Consider the following 17923-nt stretch of genomic DNA (forward strand, 5'->3'; position numbering starts at 1 on the left):
CTACACGCTGTTCCGGACAGCATCAACACGGTGAGGAAAACACACTGCTGGAAAACTATGCTAACGACCAGGACAGGTAACTAGGGTGTTAACACCCACAAGGCAGAAAATACCGCTGGTGGAATTCACTGGTAAGTAACAACCAATTTGATAGTTAAAGACCATGCAGGAAGACGGCTGCAAAATATCACCTACTCCAACACACCATACATTGCCGCTAGCCACAATGGCCCAGGAAGCAATAACCGGCATTGAACGAAGAGATGTCACAGTAGTTGAGGTTTCATAACAGGTTAACTGATCACGTGACTTCAGTGTCCAGGTTCGATGGACAACGAACACTGTACCTCTCGGAGCTAGAGCCTAATAATCCGACTGCGTGTGCACGCTGCCAGCGGTTCCGGTCTGACCCCGAACCGCGGAGACTTCCTCACTGCTCTGTCTGAAACGGCCGGCGACACGCACACCACCACACATAAATATAGTGGTCACATCAAAGATGGTACAGCAGTACTAGTAGCGATAAGCGCTGCTGCTGCCACTGACCGAGGCAAGTCAGCAACTCGTTATGGTAGTAAGTCAGGGAGGAATAAGACGCCACTCGATTGAGACAAAATGTCAATGAACAAACAGCATGAACGCAAGCCAGCCATGGTTCAATGACTTTCACATTTGTGTCTTTGCTATTTCACGATAACTTTTAATATTCACCCAAACACACACCCCTATGAATTTCTACACTTGGAACAAACCAAAATATCTATATTGATCCCTCAGAACGTAGATTCATTAAAGAAAACTGTATTCACAGTATTTTGAGAAAATCAACAGTAGAAGAGCGATGCAGTCCTTGGACGAAGAATAGTGTGTGGTCAGTTTTGCAGACTTTCACAAGTAGTGAAACGCATGACACCTCTTGTAAGACACACCCCTTCCCTAAGCCAAGCCCCTCCCACACCCATCTCCTCCACCTTCCTCTGCCTCCTACCTCTCTTCCGACACTAAGCAATATACCTTCTCCTCCTGCTCCCTTTTCTAAGCCACATCACATATATGGAATAAGTCAATCAGAGAACTGCTAAGCCAACACATAAATTAAGTTCATCCAATAATAGTTCATTAATTTGCCGTCCAATCACATAAGTCAACTCTTTCTGAAGCCATGCCCTTTATTTTTTTGGATATGCCACTCAGAGATAATCCAGTGGTAAGGATGATTGGAGCATAACATCATTTTCGATGATTGGTGTTGGCAGGTTCATAGTGTATGCATTGCTTCAGACAGATTCATGTCATCATTTCCAGTACCCACAGGGCCTAAAACAGTGAACAGTATGCCATTAGCAGTTTTAAAATGACATTATTCAGTTATTTTGCTAGGTTTTCGGTTTTCGCTACAGCTGTTGTGAGTAATCCATTCCCACACATATGTATGTTGACCTTGCAGACGTCACAAACAGGCACTAGCCCAATGCTGTAGCTGGATTAATTTTTACGTTAACCTCTTTTTAAATATTACAAGTTAGAACCATTGCGACAGCCAAATGTATAACCTGTTGTTGTTTTGCTTGAACTGAAATTAATTGTGAGTAAAATGTAAAGCAGTTGGTCCGCTTTCTACATACTTCAATTTTGCGCTATTAAGTCACTATATTCCAAGTAAAACGCGCTGAATTTGTATGATAATGTTGTCTGAGGTATGGTGAACATTATATGATATTTTAAATAATGTTCTTAGAACGAAGCGTACAATGAAAGAACTGCCTTACGTAATCCATTTGTAAGGTTCTCTGTAATTTATCTCTTCATAAATTACTAGTTCAGGAGGGGAGATGATAATGCACCGCGTACTACAAAATGAAAAGTATAACACACAACATTGACTGACAATTTAGATTTTAGGTGTAGTTGACGATTTTTACTACTAGGGGAGAAATAGTTTTTCTTATCTACATAATAAAAATAATTGAACCATGAAATGAGGAAGGATGGCTGCCAACATTCGCAATAGTATTACTAGCTGTCAAGAATTTCCATTGCAGACCTACAGGACATTCAGGAAGAAAGCGAACTCCACAAGATAGTAAGCGGTTAGAAAACAACAAAAATGTAATCAGTGTCATATGGTGTAAATTTACATTTATGCAAAATTAAGTAGTTGTTCTCAAGTAGCATACAAGTATAAAACGAAAAAAACCTCAGATACATAAAGAATTTCAGCAACAATGTGCAACATGAACTAAACGGAAAACACTACAATTTGAAAGTGTAGACGGCAACTTAGTAACTCAATCATATTGTAATTTGGCGCGTGATAGATAAAGAAGAAGAGATGACTCAGAATCTCAACAGAATAGCGGAAAATACAAAAAAGTAAATTAAACGTGCTTATGAGTGAATTGCGGCAGGGCACTCTATGATACTTTCTGTAAAGAGATTACCTGGTGACGCGTTGCATTGGGCCAAACAGCCAAAGGAGAAATTCAACACATTCCGTGTCTCCAGTAATGTTCCGTAGGTAGTGGAAATGGAGAAAGTGGGCCAAGTGCTGGAGCGATACCCGCCGAGGAGGACAACGAACTTCAAGAACTATCGACTTAAAAAAAAAAGAGAAAAAACCGCAATGCTTGGTCACTTGGACATAGCGAAGCTTCGATTCAGCACTCGAACACCTTCTTTTGAAGTGGATGTCACACGCAGTGCTACATGCGACTAAACACTGGAATCACTGATTAACCACTGCTATTAACAGAAAGTATAAGCTTCTCTTGCTGACTATAGAACTTGCGACTTGTTGGTCTAATGGGAACCTCAGCCCCGTAAGTTGGAGACCCATTATCCTAGTCATTTATTCTTTCGGATGAAAAGTGTTTCACTAAATTCTCAAAACTCACAATATGCGAGTATGTACTGTTAAGATTGATATTGCTACAGCTGTGATGACAGCCTTAAAGCGGAATTACGGAAGAGCATAGCCGATAATGTAGAATAGGCAACGCTATTTCTTTATTTAATTGTTTCAGACAACATAGTGTTTCTAATAAACACATTACACAGAATGGTATAAGATATACACTAATCAGCCAGAAGATTAAGAGCATGTATCTAATAGTCGGTATGTCCACCTTTTGCACGGATAACAGCGGCGACGTGACACAGATAGGATGAGGCCTTGGTCGGTCGCGTAAATTCAGGCGAAGGGGGTTGATGAGCTCTGACGCCACGTTCAATCATATCTCAGATGTGTTCAATCGTGTTCATATCCGGCAAATTGGGGTGCCAGAACGTCAACTGCAGCTCGCCGTTGTATTCTTCGAATCATTCCGTTGCATTTCTGGCCTTGTGACATAGCGCATTATCTTGTTAATAAATGTCACTGCCTTTGGGAAACATGATGCTTATGAAGGAGTGTACGTGGTCTGCAACCAGTGTGCGTTACTCCTTGGCCCTCACGGTACCTTGCACGAGCTTTACTGAAACCTGGATGGCCACGTGATTATTGTCCAGAACATAATGGAGCCGCTGCCAGCTGTTCTCCGTCCCGCAGTACACGTATCAATGAGCTGTTCCTCTTGAAAACAACGGATTCGCTCCCTCCCAACGGGATGATGAAGAAGGTATCGGTATTTATCAGACCTTGTAACGCTCTGCCACTGCGTCAACGTTCAGTGCTAATGGTCATGATCCCAAATGGTTCAAATGGCTCTGAGCACTATGGGACTTAACATCTGAGGTCATCAGTCCCCTAGAACCTAGAACTACTTAAACCTAACTAACCTAAGGGTATCACACACATCCATACCCGAGGCAGGATTCGAACCTGCGACCGTAGCGATCGCGCGGTTCCAGACTGAAGCGCCTAGAACCACTCGGCCACATCGGCAGGCGTCATGATCCTATTTTAGTCGTAGTTGCGAGGAAGTGGTGTTACAAAAGGCACATGCATGGGTCATCCGCTGGAGTGGCCCATCGTTAGAGCTGTTCAGTATACTGTGTATTCAGACACACTTGTACTCAGCCCAACATTAAAGTCTGACGTTAGTTTCCCCACAGTTTTGCCCTGTCCTGTTTTACCAGTCCGCCCAACCTTAGACCACCTGATATCTGTAATGAGGAGTGGCTGCTCAATGCCACGAGATCTGGACGTGTTTTCATCTTGGTTCAATCACGTATTGAAGACACTCACTCTTCGAAGTCGTGCAATTTCCGAAATGTTCGTGCCGAGCCTCGCGATCATCACAATCTCCCCTCGGTCAAACTCAGATAGATCGTGCACTTTCTCCATTCTACTACATACTTACAGCACGCTGACTTATACGGTATGCACCGTGCTTGTGTCTGACTAGCAGCCATTTCACGCCAGTTGAAGCTGCTATCACCTGGATGGCGTTATACTGATAGTAGGCCCGTAATCGTAATATTCTGGCTGATCAGTGTACCACTTGATGTTCGTGGATGTGTGTTAGTCTAAAACTTCATATTAACGCCAGTGTCAGGTGGCACCTGGAGGTTGGGTAGTAAGGGGAAGTCCTGTGTCATTGCCAGCTACCATGGAAGTCGCCTTATGAGATCCCATGATACGTTTTGTGTCAAACATATTGAGACAGTACAGGATATCCCAGGCAAAATTCCAACTGCCCGTTCGAAGGTAGCGATGAATCTGACAGGAAAATATACCTGCAAAACGGTTGGGAAACGCCATTCCGATCAGGCGTGTCAACTGGAATCTTCACCATCTTCTGTAGTTGAAATGGAAATGAACAAAGTCACTTACAGCCTAACGCTCAATTGTTTTAAGACTAAGGATTTTCTGTGTCAAGCTAATAAATACAGTTATCTACCTCCTTCAATCTTGAAAATGTGTAACATCACCATGGAAACACCATGAAATGTATAGCATCATCACTGAAACATTATAAATGACCAAGAATTTGAAAAGCTATATTCCCGCACTATAGTTAGAAAACACCATGTTGAATAATTCTTATAAAGATAACTAGAACTACAAGAACAGAATTTTCAAAGGAATTTTCATTACCGACACTAATCAAAGGTAGTTGACACAGTCACTTACAACTTTATGCTCAGTCGTTTTCAGTGTAGGGTCTCCCCATCTAATACAGACTGAACAGGATAGTAACGGACCCCTAGTCCGTGGTACGACGGTACAGACACGATAATGCAGTTATCCCTCCGTACGTAAACGGCTGCCCGACTACTATAGCATGATGGCGGATGGTAACGTATGACTGCTAGATGGCGGCGTGGCAGCGAGCCGACGTCCATGTGCCCAGGTTGGACACTCAGCAACCGGTCGCTGGTTCGCGGCCCGGTGTAGATAATATCAGACATCCGACGACAATTGACACAGGTTGTGCGTCATCGGGTGGCCCAACTGGGACGTCACCACTCAATGTGCTTGGAGTTGCAGTAGGCCCGTGTACTGAGGCTACGGCGAATCTTTAGGAGTGTGGTCGATGGCCTGGAGTGGCGTAAATAGTATTTCAGTCATGCATCAGAGGCTCCTATGACGTCCTTCTGCTTGACTCGCAGAAGTACCGACAGTGGAAGCTGTGACTGCGCTGACATTGCTGAGCTGACAGGGCATTATCTGGTGGACTGCGACCTTGTTTCATTTCTGGGGTGCTTTCCTCGCTGGCGCATTTTGTGAGTGTGCCAAAGCCAGAAGTGAATGAATGAGTAAGAAAAGTCACTGAGTCCGAAAATGAGTAAAGCCGAGAGTGTTGTTGAGAGGTTAGATGGTAAGCTCGTACAATAAATGAATATGAAATGTATAATGAATGACGTTCACATCTTACGCCATCAACAAAAGAAGAAAGTGTGTGACGGGTTATTAGTTTGGTAAGGAGTATAATAAATGCTATACCCTTGGAAAAATCCTTTCCGAACAAACAGTGCCACAGATGAGCACACAATCTCAATACTACAGTAGGAAAAACTTGTTTGATGCACTTACACTATAACACGTTACTATTCTAACTGTACCAACATACATTTATAAAGAGCAGGAAGGGTAATGCTCTGTAAACCTTTTCCCAAACCATCAAATAACTGATGTAAAACCGAAAATAGACGCACAAATGAAAGTAAAACAATCTCCTACGATAAACAAAATGTGAATCAGTATCAACAAGTGCCAGTACTGAAATATGTACGTTATAATTTCCTCTATTGAAGTGTATGTACACATCTTCGGAACCATACTGTACTTGGCTGTGGGTGAAGGAACATTCCATGGGTCGTTATCCAACAGGGGAAACAGAGACGGCAGAATTACTGGAAGATCAGCTGGGCTGCTCACATGCGTGCTCCGGGCAATCACAGTGGACATTGCGCTGAGGGAAGTTGGCTTGGCGCCGAACACACTAAACGTCACTATCCAGATTGAACATGTAAGCGGTGTGGGAATAATGGAGACAGTTTTTAGTGAGCTGTGTGTTGCAAGTGGATGTACGACATTTTGGCGGATTCCTAAAAGAATACCTAATGTGGACAGAACTGCAGACTGTCACGGTTTGCCTAAATACCTGTCCTTTTATGACAATATCTGAGTGAGTGGAATGGGGACAGAAAATGTTAAGATACCTATGAAGACTGAGAGACACAGCCACCACATTTAAGCATCCACAAAACCCAGAACGTTTAACGAAATGTAAAAGCAACTATCTTGTGGAAGAAAGGGTTCCCATTCCATCACAGACATTCAGACACGCGGTTGAATGTGCCCCCATCAGAGTTCAAGCCTTCATGAAAGTGGAGGGTGAGCACTGTCCGTATTGGTGTCAGGATACTTTTCTTTTGATCAGATAGTGCATAAATGGGAGAATAAGACGAGGGAGAAAGTCAACTCCGTGTAGCGTAAAGTCATATACGCTTTTTTTTCTTTTTTTTTTATTCACTAGAAACAGTAACAAAAATGGCTACAATGAAATGACATTAATAAGGTGACAGATAATTGCAGTCATGAATTACAGCATTCAAAAAATGAGTCTTTAGTAGTAGCACAATTTAGCACCTTCACTGTCACCTTCAACTGGTGGCAGTTCAGCATGCACATTTTCTTCTTCTGCAGCCGGTTCCTCATCATCATTTCCCAGACCCAAATTAATCATTCAGTAAATCCTTGATATGTGTTCTTTCCAGGGTAAATTACATGGACAGAAGAGAAGTCCCGAACAGCGACATCGCAAAATATTTCACTGCCTTGTTATTTTTGTCAGTTCCAGCCTTCTAAACGCATCTATAGGGAGTTCAAGATCTTCCTTTATATCAGACACCACATGTTTCTCGCCATATTCTTGTATCTGCTGTACTGCTATTTATTTTTCATGTGTGACTTGCAGGTGAGGTTAGGGTCGGGAACGTGACCCAATCCATTCCCTCTCTACTAGGAATCCAATTCCTAACTTATACCCATTCGGTTGAAGACAATTCGGGGCATGTTACCATATTTCTTATTGTGATTCTGATATTTGAGTATTTTCTCGAATTAATTTTTCATATACATCTTGTATTCAATATGTTCATCGCTCCCAATATTGTTAAAAACATAACTTGTATATTTGCCCATTAACCAAATCACTGCGTTTTTTTTTTTTTTGCCTGAGGGTAGTAAATTTCCTCTGGTCTGAAGAAAATGTTAGTCGGTACATTGTTTGCTGAAGTTCTTGTTATTTGAGCAACTTTCTCCCTGGTCCACCTCCAGTTGATAATCCGATCTCCACAAGTGTAACGATGAGGCACACTATCAACGAGGTTGCATTTGCTGCAGAGGTTTGTGTCACTTAAACCGACGGCAAAGAGGCGCTCATTAGTGCTGATGATGTTATTGACTACCTTGTACCACGCTGTTCTCACGTCAGACGAAAGAACATCACTACTGATGTTTTTCCAGACCACATTCCATGCTATTCCAGCATATTTGGTTTCTATGTTATTTTTCCTTTCATGTTTCCGTCTTTCAGCTAAAATCGCCTTTGCTGTAACGTTTTTGGAGTTTAAAATCTTTTTGCTGAGATAACTTAGTTCAAGATAATACTCCCTAATGTGTTCCAGCTTAAGACTTATTTTTTGTATATTTATCGGAGGCTCTACACTTTCTGGCCTGACAATATCGTATAGTTTTGCTGTAATGCACCCTGGATCATTACACATTATGCTCCATGTTCGTTTGACATACAATGCCATCGCTTTAGACTTGATGTCGGTTAGACCCATTCCTCCATTGCTTGGATCCAAAACTGCTGTCTTCACCGGCACTCGAAACAATTCCCCTTTCCACAAGAACTTTGCTAAGGTGGACATGATCGTCTTCGCCACCACTGATGGAATGGGGAGAACCTGTGCTATGCAGTAGGCCTTGGATAAAATATACATGTTGATAAACAGTATTCTCTGGAACTGGTCTATGCTGCGATGACAGTTGTCAATCAAAGCTCCCTTGATTTTTCTTGCCTCCTCCCGCCAATTTATTGCTATCATTTTTAAAAGGGACGTTGTCAATGCCATTCCAAGAGCTTTGTGTTCATTAACATGGTTCGCCCACTCAATGCGTAAGTTAGCAAGCCGCTTTATATTTAGAAATTTACTTTTATTTTCATTTACCCTCGCACCTGATGCGGAACAGTATTTTGCAAGTATCATCTCTAGTTGTGTCACATCTGTTTGGTCTCTGATGATTACGCCTACATCGTCCGCGTAAGCACCAACCACGGTCTTTGTTCCTTGAATGGTAATGCCTGTCAGCCTGTGATGTAGCTGTCTCAAGAAAGGTTCCAGCGATATAACGAACAGGAGCATGGATAAGTGGCTTCCTTGGGTAACACCCCTTTTTATTTCAATTTTTTTTTTGTCAGTTGACAAAACCTCCCAGCCCAGTCCAAAAGGGCTAAGACTTTATAATATGGTCTCGCTTGAACAGAAATTACTATGCTGAGTCTTGATTCATGATACTGGTGGATAGTCTGTAGGAGTTATATGCTAACACTTGTCGGCAGGACGACAATTCTTGTTTCTTTGCTTGCATTGAAATTGGTTAAGAAACAGGCTACGGCACAAATACACTCAGGGGACAAAAGTGATGGAATATCTCCTACTATTGTGTCGCACCTCCTTATACACGGCATAAAGCAGCAACTGGACGTAACATGGACTCAATAAGTTCATGGAAGATCCTCCGCTGCCTCTATAATTACGAAAGTATTGCCAGTGCAGGATTTTGTGCAAGAATTGATCTCTCGATTACGTCCCATAAAATTTCGATGGGAATAATTTCGGGTGATCTGAGTGAGCAAATCACTCGCTCTACTTGTCCAGCATGTTCTTCAAACCAATCGCGAATGGTTGTGGACCACGGTCACCGTTGCCATCTACAAAAATTCCATAGACGTTTCGGAAGTTAAAGTTCAAGGTCTCTAAGTAGCCAAACGTAACCACATCTAGTCAATAAGTGATTCAGTTAGACCTGAGGACGCGGTCCATTCAATGTAAACACAGCCCAAACCACTTTGGAGCCACCACTACCTTGCAGAGTTCCTTGTTGAGAACATGGGCCATGGCTGCGTGGGATCTGCACCACACTCGAACTTACCATCAGCTCTCACGAAATCAAATTGGGACTCTTCTGACTAGGCGACAGTTTTCCATTCCTCTAGGGTGCAACCGATAGAGTTACAAACACAGGTGAGGCGCTGCAGGCGATGTTGTGCTGTTAGCAAAGGCGCTCGCATCGGTCTTCTGCTGCCGTAGCCCAGTAACGCCACACTGAACGGATACGTTTGTCGTACGCCCTACATTGATTTCTGTGATAATTTCGCGGGGAGCTGCTTGACTGCTAGCACCGACAACTCTACGCAATCGCCGCTGCTCTCGGTAGTTAAGTGACGGCCGTAGAACAATGCGTTGTCTGTGGTGAGAGATTGAGCTTGAAATACGGTAATTTTGGTGGCACACTCTTGACACTGTGGATCTTGGAATATCGAATTCCCAAACGCTTTTCCGAAGCGGGATGTCCCATGCCCATAGCCCCAACTACCATTCCACGTTCAATCTGTTAACTTCCGTCGTGAGGCCATAAACATGTCGAAAACCTTTGACAAATGACAGCTCAGCCTATGCACTGCCCTCTTATATCTTTCGTGCTTGATATTACAGCCATCAGTGTCAGTGCGTGTCACTAACCCATGACTTTGTTCGCCTCAGTGTATGTGTAAGTGACTCGACTGCAGTGGCGACTAGTAATGAAGCAGACGAATGTATTAGGCCATGAAATCGAAACTAGCAATGGCGGTGTTACTACAGGATCAATTTGGCAGTCGGATCAGTAATTCTACGTGGAATGGCCGTGCTGTTACTGAAACGAGAAGAGGAGTCCCACAACTGGTTTAGCGCGCCATTACTGTGCTCCCGTATAGGGTGCCGGGAGCGGACGTCTCCCCGCACCAGAAACAAAAACCGGATTAACAGCGGCGGTTGCTGTGTGCAGGGTGCAGCTCGGAGGCGGCAGCAGCGTATTAATGACCGTGACGTCGGCGACGCACGACATGGCGCGTAATGAACGCGGCCCGCGATATATAGCGACAAGGACACGGCCGCTGCGGGCTAATCACGCCGGCCCGTGCCGCATTGTGCACAGTAGCGGCGCCGGCCCGCCGGGCCAAACTCGATTATGCGACTGGTAATGGGCGGTAATCGAGTTAGCCGCTCTCGACACCGACTTAACTCTCGTTCGGCCAGCTCCCTCTGGAGGCGGCCCCGTGGCCGACCCGGACTTTGGCGCCGCTTAATGGCCGCCCCTGTTAGCTGCCGAGCCGCCAAGTAATGGATCGCGCAGGTACTTCGCCACCTTACAGTCAGCCTGCGGCACGCGTGGGCAGGCGTTCCTATTTCTGGGACTCAATTTTCATTGCGATTCATGACCGGGAGTAATTTTTTTATTTCATTTCCTGGTTCGTTGCACCCAAATTATTTTTCAGCCTCTATTTCTTATCCTCTTCAGCATTCCCTCTGTGTTCTCTTCTCTTATTCACTCTAATTGAAGTCTGTCTTAGCACATCTACACATACCGCAAAAAAAAAAAAGAAAAAAAATTTAGCATCAGAAAGAGTCGTGTGACATAAGAGAAACTAGATAAGCGTGTTTCCACGTCTGAAATATGATGTCTATTCTTTCTTCTCGCCAGTCACATAAGAGTGGCACTCGTAGCGCTGCTACGAGGATAAATATCAGGTTTGCTTCAAATAGACGCTGTAACTCTCCTAAGCCTTAGTTACCTTTGAGATTGGACGTGGTGAGTTCTTGTTAGTCAAGACATCCTTTCGGGAAACATAGGCACTATTACCAGTACCTCACTGAGTTTGAACTCGTCCGCGTAATAGGGCTACGAGAAGCTGGGTGTTCCTTCTGTGATATTGCAGAAAGTCGTGGTAGCCACCATACATGATTTCTGGTAGCAGGGGTCACGAGAATGTACTATCGCAAGAAGACCGGATTCTGGACCGCCACATGGCACTACCGAAGTGGACGACCATTCTGTTCAGCATATGGCTGTGGCGCATCGTACTGCTTCTGCAGCAACAACCTGAGCAGGAGTTGGCACCACAGTGACATAACGCATTATTACAAATCGGCTACTTCAAGGGCGGCTCCGAGACAGACGGCCTGTAATGTGAGTTCCACTGATTACAGCCCACCACCATTAGCGTCACAAGCGAGAGCTCATTGAAAGGCAGAATGGAGGTCCATTTTGTTTTCTGATGAAAGATGGTTGTGCCTCGGTATCAATGACGGCAGTGTGTTGGTTAGAAGGAGACCAGCTGAAGGCCTGCAGCCAACCTGTCTATGGTGTTAGACACACTGGGAGTACACCTGGAGTTAGGGACTATGGGGCGATTTCGTATAACAGCAGGCGCATTCTCGTTGTTATCCCACCCATCCTGACTTCTAATTTGTATGTCAGTCTGGTGATTCTACCTGTTGTGCTTTCTTTCATGAACAGTATTCCATGGGGTATTTTCCCACAGGAAACGCTCACGCACATACATGTTGTAACCCAACATCCTCTACAGAGGGTTGACACTTTGCTTTGGCCTGATCGACCACCAGATTTTTCTCCAGTGGAACGCATATGGAACATCACCGGACGGTACTTCCAGCGTCATCCAGACCCAGCATTAACACACTGTGTAATGACCGACCGAATGCAACAGGCACGGAGCTCCATCCGACAAAACTGACCTCCGTTACCTGTACAATACAGTGCATGCACGTTCTCAAGCTTGCATTTAACGTTCTGGAGGGTACACCGGTTATCAGTGTACCGGTATTTCACGTTTGCAATGGATTATCTCGCACTTACATTAAACGTATGATATTACAATGTTAATCACTTAAATATTTTGTCCAGGTAAATGTATTCCCGAAACCTCATTACTCTACATTAATTATTATTCGGTGTTGCCATGTTTTCCGTCAGTCCATGTTTGTGAAATTTAATTTTTAATTGAAGGTATATTGAAAACTTCACAAATATTGTCTTATTTTTGCCCTGCATTTATTTCTTTAGCCTTTCTTTGCAACATTTCATTATTAAAGACTACGCTTTGAACTATACTAGTGAGTTCTTTCTCATTTTTCAGACGTCACGCAATCATAAAATTTTTCCCAACTTTTCATGCTCGTATCGGTGACGTTATTTATAATCTGGTGGATTTCTTGTGATTTCTTTTTCATCATATTATTTTCATATTTCCTTTAACCAAAAAAATTTAAGTATTATATGACTTAAAACTCAACTCTTCTTTCGGATATCTCGGACCACACGAAGCCGACCGTCTTTAGTGCCATTCGGACATTGGATGGAAGAAAACTGGATGAGCACATCTGTCTCCTGGCAGTTGTCTCCTCTCCAAGCCTTGGGGCCGCTAGTTCTCACTCGAGCACCTCCTCAACTGGCATCACGAGACGGAGTCAACACCGTTCCAGTCCTCCTACCAGCACCGGAACCTGAACCCAGAGCCTCCACATGACAGACGTGTTAACCAGTTTCTACTTTTCTTTCTTTTTTTGTCAGTGTCTTCACAGTGTTTCTTCAACAATTTTATGCAAGTGTTCTAAGAAATCTCTAAAAGTCTATCGATTAAAGCTCAAACTTTTTATTACATGACAGAAGACATTGAGCTAATGTGCTTGTATCCCTCAGCCACTGAGGAGGAATGTATTGCAAACATAGATAATCAATTACAAATTGTAATGTGGACAATATAAGCATAGCATGACTACGGTAGGTAAGAGCATTAATTTAAACTACAAATTACCGTAACCAGTTAGAAAATGTTATTTCTACTATGTGTTTCAAAGGATGACACATCCACCATCATGTAGATTAACGTCATTTAATAAGGCATGGCTGCACTGTAGGTACCACTCTCAGGTAACCTGTGACATTGCCTTTTAGTGGTCACACGACTCTTCTGTAGCTGCGTCTACGTCACGCAAACTTTGTATCACAGAGCTAAGCAAATATGCAACAAGCGACACAACACGTGATGTAAACGCGACTGGAAATGAGTCAATGACCACTCATATACACTGACTGAGGTCACCCAAAAGTCGTACATACAGTGCAAAATTGTCTTACTAATTGACATACACTCTTTGATCAAAAGTATCCGGACACCCCAAAAACACACGTTTTTCATTTTAGGTACTCCATATCAGTGACCTCAGTAGTCATTGCAAATCGATAGAGAGCAGAATAGGGCGCTCCGCCGAACTCACGGACTTCGAACGTGGTCAAGTGATTGGGTATCACTTGTGTCATACGTCTGTGTGTGAAATTTCCGCACTACTAACCCACGGAATTCGAACGTGGTCAAGTGATTGCATATAACTTGTGTCATACGTCTGTGTCCGAAATTTGCACACTACTAAACATCCCTAGATGCACTGTCTCCGATGTGATAGTGAAGTGGAAACGTGTAGGGACACGTACAGCACAAAACCGTACAGGCCGACCTCGTCTGTTGGCTGTCAAAGACAGCCGACAGTTGAAGAGGGTTGTAATGTGTAGTAGGTAGACCATGCGCACGAAATCTTGATACTTCATCAGTGAGAAACAACTGGCGGAACTTTAACCACGATGAACATGGTGGATTTCAGCAGCGGGGTTGAAACTAAAGTTATAATTGGGGTGTCATCGGAAAAGAAATGCAAAAAATTACACTAATAATTATCATGGAGGAGTTTACAGAAGGGAATTACAAATAGTTCATATGGCTCTAAGCACTATGGGACTTACGATCTTAGGTCATCAGTCCACTAGACTTAGAACTACTTAAACCTAACTAACCTAAGGACAGCACACACATCCATGCCCGAGGCAGATTCAAACCTGCGACCGTAGCAGTCCCGCGGATCCGGACTGAAGCGCCTAGAACCGCACGGCCACCGCGGCCGGCGAACCTAAGGGTCCGATTGAAATAATAGAATCTAGCAATCCCGTGGTTCGTGGTGTGCAGTATCACACGTTACTATGTTAACCGATATCTTAACACAGTCATGGGACGTTGTGGCCATTTGCTCTTGTAATGGATTGGAGAAACTAGGAAGACTCATCTAAGTGGTACACTAACTGAAGTTGTAAGCTAGTGTCTGTGATCTTTTCCTTGTTCATTGCAAACAGGTGAGGAAAAAATGAAATGCAGACCAGTAAGCGAATCCACAGACCTATCTCCCTCACAAAGTATCATTTCATTATCATCACCTTACCTACCTCCTTAGTGCAACGCCCAAGTCTTTCTGTACTGTCGGGAAACACGGAAACACGAAATTTTCTGCTTGATTCTCTCGCCGTTCCACTCTCGTACACATCTGAACGTGTAAGCCAACCAAGAAATGGATGACCCCAAATCCCAAGTCATCTCTGCCTGCCGCCGTGGCCGAGCGGTTCTAGGCGCTTCAGACCGGAACCGCACTGATGTTACGGTCGCAGTTTCGAAACCTGCGTCGGGCATGGATGTGTGTGCTGTTCTTAGTTTAGTTAGGTTTAAATAGTTCTATGTCTAGTGGTCTGATGACCTCAGATGTTAAGTCCCATAGTGCTCAGAGCCATTTGAACCATTTGAATTCAAGTCACCTCTGATCTGTGCGTGAGGTTCTGAGTATGGATTTTGCGACCCACGTCAGGTTACGACATAGAAATTGGCGTCAAGTGTGTGGTACAGGATTCGATTCCTCGCTGAGTATCTTTACTAAGAAGTACGGTACCTTTGTGTATGAAAGATAGCACTTTCTCCTAGGAGAACTAGCTGACCCCATCTTAGGATGCTTTTGTTTGAGCTTAACAGATAGATGAAGCACATTTTTTTCTAATGTACAGCAGGAGTGAAGCAAGATGAAGAAGCAGGAAAAAATCAGGAATTAGTCCACCGTCCCGTGTCGCAGGATTACTAGCAGCTCACTGGAGTAAACACCAGAGGACGTCTTTCGCAGCAGCTTCGGCAGGCAATACGGGGGTTACTGACACTTGAATTAGCGGTGCGTGCATGTTGACCTCACAGAATTCCAGTATTACGTCTACGCGAGACACCAATGCAGCGCCGAAGTCTGACGGACAAAGCGCTGAGTGAATCACAACGTAGCATGGAGACAAGTTCTACACCTTCGAAGCTTCAACAAAGGATGAAAAAACACCTAATCTGGCATGTAGCGAGGCTCAGGTTCGGCACATAGTTTTGTCTGATACATTTAAGTTAATTCTGAGAGCTTCTGACACAAACAAAAATGAACTTAGAGAACTGGTAGACAACAGCGACCTTACTTTCTATCTGGCACAAAGTCATAGCGATAGTGAGCTATTAATATTTGTTAAAATTAGAATTTTTGGTACAAGCTGAAATAAAAGTCTCGCGTATTCGAGAAGTTTTCCATGGAGAAATGTAGGAATCAGACATTCCAGGTAGCTAAGCTCTAATTTGGAAGCTGGCGCGAGTGTTTTTCATACATGCAATGGAAGATGAGATAATTAGAAACGTCGTTAGAGCAAGGAGGAATTTCTGACGATAGGCCAGACTGTAGACCTAGCACCAAGAGAAGAATAATCCATCGCCTATTGCTATAAAAAGTTCAGCGAGTCCAGTCCCTCCAGCGTCTGTTGTTTTAGATGTAAGAGAGGAGCCCATCATGGTAGGAAATTCACCGTGGAGAAACACTTCAAGACAGCAGACGCTATGCAGCCGAGATGTAGTGCAGCAGGGAAATAGACACCCTTTCCTCCACCACCGACAAGAAGGACAGAGGAAACTCAATGCAGAGGCCGTCACCCGGATATTGGAAGCTTGTGACCGCCGAGGTGTCGTCGATGCAATCTTCAAAGTCATCCAGGACCAAGAGATGATATGAGACCTGTGCTATGTCAGTTTGTAGAGAACAACAGAGTAATGCTGATACTAGGCTAGCAAATACGAAGAATTGCCTCTTAGTGACGCGTGTATCGTGTGTCATTGCTAATAAAATAGTATTAGTAGCTGGTGTTCCTATTCGCTGACGTACTTTATTCTTCATGCTTTCAGTTTTTTCAAAATTTTTATGTGTTTCCAAAGGCAGATCGTCAAGGTTTGACGCGATCAGATATAATTTGATAACATTCGTCGTATACGAATATCATATCTACTCTGTCATATACACTGTGAAAAGCTGACTAGCTTCAGAAAGAAGTTGTCTTTTGGCTACAACTGCAGACCACAAATTGATGAGCATCAGGCACACAGGAAAACACAGTAATCGTGACAGAGTTACGTGTATGTCTACTAATGTTGCTACAGTATGGGAGACTTTTGGCAGCTGTTGTCTTGACAGTGGACGGTGATTTTTAGCGCAATTACCTTCCTACTACTTATTCAAGTTCCATCTAATTTATGTCGATTGAATGGACGTCCACGGCTCTGTCCCTGCCACCGAAAAATGCATGTAGCAATACTGAAACGAAAAAATGTTGGGATCCATAAAATTAAAAATTACTACCGTAAAAAATTCTTCATATTGTCCAGCAGCTCGTTATACGACACCGTCCTCGGTTTGTTTTAGGTGAAGCCGCGGCACCAATGAAATTCAAGAAGTTCTTACGAGAATGTAGTTGTCCCTTAATGTGACCAAGGGCAATGTATTTTTCGTAAACAGGTATAAAGTCCCAACATTGTTCAGTACAGGATTGTGCGTCCAGAGGATTTAAAGTTGACTGACCTCATAAAACCAAGTGTGAAAAAGCAGGCACCTCTAAGTGATCCGCTGGAAGAAAGTAAGTGTAATTCATCTACAAATAAGGATTGTACATATCCTTTGTCCAGAAAATTATCGAAGGGTTTCTGTATGACATCGTGGGTAGTAAGTATTAAGTGCAAATAGAAGACCCTAAGAAGAGTAGCACATTTCAGATCGCGAAACCATTCTGAGATGATCATGCAGCTCTGGCAGAAGATCTGTAAAGGAAACATTTGTCATCAAATGGTTTTCTGCTATAATTACGAAAACACACTTTTCAAGAAGAGTCAGACAACATATCAATTCATTCCATGATTTCACGGAAAGTCCATGTTCATCATAGAAACTATCTTACATATTCCAATGTGTATACGTCACCTGTATGTCTCGTTTTGGGATGTCGAGGCAGGCACACGACTTCATGACTAGCCTACAGGGACTTCAGTAATATAATTGCTACTTTCGTTGCTGTTGGTCTCACATACACTGAAGAGCCAAAACATTATGTCCACCTGTTTAATAGCATATTGTTCCACTTTTCAAACACAGTACAACAGAGATTCTGCTTAGCATGGATTTTACGAGTTCCTGACAGGATTCCGGAAGTATGTGGCTCGAGATGTCTAGTAAGAGGTCAAGAAATTCC

The sequence above is a fragment of the Schistocerca americana genome, chromosome 5, assembly GCF_021461395.2.
Source record: "Schistocerca americana isolate TAMUIC-IGC-003095 chromosome 5, iqSchAmer2.1, whole genome shotgun sequence".
In the NCBI taxonomy this organism is placed as follows: Eukaryota; Metazoa; Arthropoda; class Insecta; order Orthoptera; family Acrididae; genus Schistocerca; species Schistocerca americana.